Source organism: Dasypus novemcinctus, chromosome 6 (assembly GCF_030445035.2).
Source record: "Dasypus novemcinctus isolate mDasNov1 chromosome 6, mDasNov1.1.hap2, whole genome shotgun sequence".
NCBI lineage: Eukaryota > Metazoa > Chordata > Mammalia > Cingulata > Dasypodidae > Dasypus > Dasypus novemcinctus.
In genome coordinates this window covers 136396786-136403429 of record NC_080678.1, presented here as the reverse complement: position 1 = coordinate 136403429, position 6644 = coordinate 136396786, and the positions used below count along the sequence as shown (strand labels likewise).

The following is a 6644-nucleotide window of genomic DNA, read 5'->3' as shown; positions in this document are numbered from 1 at the left end:
GTGACCAAGACTTCACAGACCCACTGCAGCACTTTAAAGATCTTGACCAATACTATAAATGAACTAGATCCTACGGATATGTACAGAACATTGCACCCAACAACAGCAGAATACACATTCTTTTCAAGTGCACGTGGGTCATTCTCCAGGATAGACCACATGTTTGGTCACAAAACATGTCTCAATAAATTTTAAAAGATTGAAGTTATACAAATCATCTTCTCTGACCCCAAATGAATGAAAGTAGAGATCATTAGAATACTGGAATATCAACAAATATATGGGAGTTAAAAGAAGATACTTTCTAACAATCAAAGAGTCAAAGAGGGAAACCACAAGGGAAATTAGAAAATGTCTTGTGATGAATAAAAATGTGAACACAACATACCAAAACTTATGGGACCCACTAAAGGCACTTTTCAGAAGGAAATTTGTAGTTATGAATACCTATATTAAAAAAGAACTATCTCAAGTCAATGACCTAACGTCATATCTAGAAGAGGAAATTCATATCTAAGAAGAGAAAATTAAACCTAAAGTAAGTGGAAAGAAGATAGTAAATTTTACAATGAATATAAATGAAATGGAAAATAGGAAAACAATCTAGAGTCAATGAAACCAAAAATTGCCTCTTTGTCACACATGGGTCACTCTCCAGGACAGATCACATGCTAGGCCACAGAACAACTCTCAAAAAATTCAGAAAGATTTAATTTATACAAATAATTTCTCTGACCACAATGGAATGAAGCTGGAAATCAGTAAGGGCCAGAGAACCAGATTAGGCACAAAGATATGGAAGTTAAGCAACATAATCTTAGATAATCAGTGTGTTAAGGAGGAAATTGCAAAAGAAATCAGTAACTACCTGGAAGTGAATGAAAATGAGAACACAACATATCAAAACCTAAGGGATGCAGCAAAAGCAGTGCTGAGAGGGAAATTTATAGCCATAAATGCCTACCTTAAAAAAGAATGAAGAGCTAAAATCAAAGACCTAATTGCATACCTGTAGGAATGAGAAAAAGAACAACAAATTAATCCCAAAGCAAGTATAAAGAAGGAAATAACAAAGATTAGAGCAGAGCTAAATGAAACTGAAAATGATAACACTAGAAAAAATGCAAACAAAAAGCTGGTTCTTTGAGGAAATCATTAAAATTGACAAACCCTTAGCAAGACTAACAAAGAAAAAAAGAGAGAATACATGAAATAAGAAATGAGGAAGGGGATATCACCACTAATTCCACAAAAATAGAGTATCATAAGAGGATATTTTAAAAAATTGTGTGCCAAAAAGATGGATAGCTTAGATGAAATGGATAAATTTCTAGAAATACATGAGCAGCCTTCATTGATGAAAGAAGAAATTGATGAACTCAGCAGACCAATCACAAATAACGAGATTGTCTTAGTCATCAAAAACCTCCCAATTAAGAAGAGCCCAGGACCAGATGTTTCACAGGTGAATTCTGTAAGTCATTCTGGAAAAAACTAACCATAATCCTGTTTAAACACTTCCAAAAAAGTAGAGGGAACATTGCCTAACTCATTCTGTGATGATAACATCACCCTAATACCAAATCCACATAAAGATGCCACAAGAAAAGAAAACAACAGACCAATCTCTCTAACGAAATTGGATGCTGAAATCATCAACAAAATATGTGCTAATTGTATTTAACAACACATCAAACAAATTATACACCATGACCAAGTGAGTTTCATCCCTGGTATGCAAGGATGGTTCAAAATAAGATTAATCAATGGTATACCACATTAACAGATCAAAAGAAAAAAAAATCACATGATCATCTTTAATGATGCAGAAAAAGCATTTGACAAAATACACACTCTGTCTTGACAAAAACACTTCAAAAGATAGGAATAGAAGGAAACTTCATCAATATGATAAAGGCTACATGTGCATAACCCACAGCTAACATCATATTCAATGGTGAAATGCTAAAGGCTTTCCCTCTAAAAACTGGGACAAGACAAGGATGCTCATTTTCACTATTCTTATTTAAAATTGTGTTAGAAATACTTGCTTTAGCACTTAGACAATAAAAAGACATAAAAGGCATCCAAATTGGAAAGGAAAAAGTAAAAATTTCACTTTTTTCAGATGACATGATCTTATACATAGAAAGCCCTGAGAAATCTACAACAAAGCTTCTAGAGCTAATAAACGAGTTCAGTAAAGTGGCAGGATATACGATCAATGTGCAAAAATCCATAGCATTTCTGTACTCCAATAATGAGCAATCTGAGGAGGAAATCAAGAAAAAAATCCATTTACAACAGCAACAAAAAGAATCATTTTTTATTCAAATTTAAAGATGTAAAGGACTTCTATGCAGAAAACTACACAACATTGTTTAAAGAAATCAAAGAACACCTAAATAAATGGAAGGATATTCCATGTTCATGGATTGGAAGACTAAACATCATTAAGATGTCTGCCCTACCCAAATTGATTTACAGATTTAACACAATCCCAATAAAAATTGCAATAGCATTTTTTGCAGAATTGGAAAAGCTAACTATGAAGTTTATTTTGAAGAACAAGAGGCTCCAAATAGCTAAAGATATTAACAAACTAAAATGAAATGGGGGGAACTCACACTACCTGACAAAACATACTGCAAAGCTACAGTGGTCAAAACTGCATGGTATTGGCACAAGGATAGACGTACTGACCAATGGAAGTGAATTGAAAATTCTGATATACATCCTCACATATACAGTCATCTGATATCAGAAATCTTGAAAATAAAAAGGCAAACAACCCATTTTTAAAATAGGCAAATGATTTGAATCGATACTTCTCCAAAGAAGAAATACATATTGCTAAAAAGTACATGAAAAGATGTATCCTTAGTTATTAGGTAAATATAAATCAAAACTACAATAAGATATCATCTTACACCTATTATACAGGAGGCTATTATGAAAACAGAGGACTACAAGCATTGGAGAGAATGTGGAGGAAAGAGAACACTTATCTACTGATGGTGTGAATGTAGAATGGTACAACCATTATGGGAGACAGTTTTGCAGATCCTCAAAAAACTAACTATAGATCTGCCATCTGATCCAGCCATTCCACTGCTGGGTAGATACACAGAAGCATTGACACAGGGACATGAACAGATATATGCACAGCCAAAGTTTATAGCAGTATTATTCACTATTGCCTAAAATTGTAAGCAATCCACATGTCCATCAACAGATGAATGGATAGGCAAACCATGGTATATACAATAAATGGAATATTTCTCAGCTGTAATAAGAAATGCAGTTTTAACACACAGGATAACATGGATGAATCTGGAAGACCTTATGTTGAATAAAGTAAGCCAGTCACTGAAGGACAAATATTACATGACCTCACTGATATGACTTAAGCAAATTGAGCAGACTCACAGAGCTAGATTCTGGAAGATAGCTTAACAGGAGGCAGGTCATAGAGAGTGGTGAGTCAATGCTCATATGGACAAAATCTATGATAAGGTGGAAGGGTGTGGTTGAGCAGTGGACGGGTGTGAGAGTGATGCAGTGATGAGCTTGGGTTCAGTGGTGCTGGTCTGTGAGGGGGAATTGGGTGGGGGCATTTGGTTGGACTATCCATGTAACTGGGGAAGGCTTGGAGGAAGGAGCAGGGATTTGGAAGTCTGTGGTTAAAACTACATTGGTGGGAATGTTCTTTTGGCGAATAGGGCAGAGGAGGGTTACTAGTATAGGGAGTTGGGTGTGAGGGATATGCAGGATAGAGCACACCTGGGACATGCCTTTATGGAATATTTAAGTGTTCATCTTGTCATAGTGTGTTATCTCAGTGGGTGGAGACCCACACAATACACAAGAAAATATTAAACTCCTATCCTGGTGAGCCCTGCTATGTTCTCAATTAGAAAGAAAAGAATCTCTCAAGAACATAGGCACTGTGCCTAATAAAAGAAAACAGACCAATATGTCCAGCCCTCAATATTATTGCAAGTAACTATAAATCTTATTTTTCTAAAATTGAAACTTAGTAATACTTACCTGGCAGGGGAGATAACATGATCGTGAAGGGGGTTTTCTCAGGGCAAAGCTTATCCATTGTACTCCATATGTGCTGACTCCTGTCATTTTCCGAAATGCTGGAAATTCGACTGCATAATTTGTGATGGTGGTGAAATAAATAAATAAATTTTAAAAATTGAAACTTAGTGGTTGCCATAAGTTCTGATAACAGGGGGAGAGATGGAACATAGGGCATTTTTTAGGACATTAGAATTGTTCTACATGATCTTGCAGTAACAAATACAGGCCTTTCAAAATTTCATCAAAACTTATAAAAGTGTATGGTGGAAAATGTAAACCATAATGTAAACCATTGACCATGGTTAGTAGCAATGCTTCAATATTTGTACATCAATTGTTAAAAATGTACCATACACATGTAGAATGTCATTAATAGGGAAGAGTGGAAAAGGGGGAGGGCATTAGGTATATGGGCATCTCCTATATTTTCTATGTGACTTTTCTGTAACCTAAAGCTTCTTTGAAAATAAAATGAGAAAAAAAAAAAAAGACAGTGGGGGAACATAGGGAAGAAATTGTCTCTATGTATACAACATAATAGATCTTACATGAAAGACAATGTATAAAAATTTTTCATTTCAAATTTTTAATATTTTTTTGTTGTTATTTTAAAATTTGTTATTTTATTAATATTATCATTTTTTGGCTTCATTTTTAGAAAGGTTTTGGATCACAACTGTGGCAGAGGAGGATCATAGGTATGGGGTGTTGGTGATGGGACAGTGTATGTGGCGGGGTACACCTGGGGCATGCCTCTAAGGCATATGAATATGCTCCAGTGTTCCTGAGGTGTTGTTTTGGTGGGTGGAAAACTGCACAATAAACAAAAGAATATTGAATTCCCATCCTGGGGAATACTGCTACATTCTCTATTAGAGTGGCAAGAATCCCCCAAGTAAATGGGCAGTGCCTAGTGAAGGAAGACAGATCATTACACCAGGCCCTTGATATTGATGATTGTATTTATGAACCTTTCTTGTGAAATTGAAACTTAACCTAGTATTATATATTGCCTAAGAGTTATCTCCTGAAAGCCTCCTTGTTGCTCTCTCTAAGCCAAACTCAGCATATAAATATACTACCTTCCCTCTGGTGTGGGACATGACTTCTAGGATAAACCTCCCTGGCACTGAGGGATTATTAGGAAGTACCAGCCAGCAATGTATCTGGAAAAAGACCTTGACCAAAAGGGGAAAATATTAAATACAAATGAATTTTTATGGCTAAGAAATTTCAAAGTGAGTCGGAGGTCATTCCAGAGGTTACTCTTATGCATGTCTCAGCAGGATCTCATTGACTGCTACAGTAAACAGTGCCTCAAACTTTAGGGCTCCTGAAGGCTCTAGAGACAGCCAAACACTATAAGCAGGGCAGACAGGCAGTCAGTGGGCCTTACTTTGGAATTTATGCTCCCCAGTGTAACAGAGTTAGACCATTTGTAGTTTCCCTACACATGGCTCTTCTGCCTCTTTTATTTGAACCTGTAATTAGCATTATACTTGTTAAATATATGTCCCAGAGACTTAAATCTTTGATCTGTTCATGTACCAGTTGAGCCCTGAATCTCAGCAGACTTGCAACACCTACTCTCCAGTTCATTGGACTCACCCAGGACAATTAACAAGGAGATGATGATGGACAACACCCATCCCAAGGAAGAGACAATGTCTGCAACTGCAAGCAAGATAATTCCATCCCTCTACCCCATGGAATGTAAGCCCCCTCTCAATTTTAAGCAGAGTGTGCATTACCATCCTAAATCCTCAAAATAGGGGAATAAACCAGGGACTATATAGACTTGTTATAATTCTGTTATAGATTTACTATTATTCTAGCAATGGACGAACTTTTATCATTGATGTAGATGCAGTGGCCACTAGAGGTTCTGAGGGGAGTGAGAGGGAAGAATAGGTGTAACATGGGAACATTTTCAGGACATTGAAATTGTCCTACATGACATTGCAATGACAGATACAGGCATTATACATTTTGTCAGAACATATAAAATTGTGTGGGGCAGAGTGTAAACCCTAAACTACAAGGTTTAGTACAAGGTTGGTAGCAATACTTCAATATTTGTTCAGCAATTGAAACAAATGTACCGTGCTAGTGGAAGATATTGTTAATGTGGGAAAGTATGGAAGGGGGAGGAAGTGGTGCATATGTGAATTCTCTATATTTTTTATGTAACATTTATGTAATCTAAAGCTTCTTTTAAAAAATTTAAAAATGTTGCTTCCCCGAAAAGATCAATAAAATTGACAAACCTTAACAAGACTAGCAAGGAAAAAAGAGAAAGGATGCAAATACTAAAATGCAGAATGAAAGGAGAGACATTAAAATTGACTTTACAGAAATGAAATGGATTATAAGAATACTCTGAAAACTGTATGCCAACATATTCAATAATTGAGAGGAAATGGGCAAATTCCTAGAAACACACATCTTATCTAAACTGACTCATGTAAATATAGAATATTGCAACATACCTATAACAATTAAAGAGATTGAATCAGTAATCAAAAGCATCCCAACAAAGTAAAACCCAGGAC

The 6644-nt window shown here is 35.8% G+C and overlaps 1 pseudogene; it reads left to right on the top strand.

Moving 5' to 3' along the window:
- The first annotated feature begins 4042 nt into the window (after positions 1-4042).
- On the top strand, positions 4043-4228 carry LOC131279064 (U1 spliceosomal RNA; annotated as a pseudogene).
- Positions 4229-6644: the final 2416 nt, after the last annotated feature.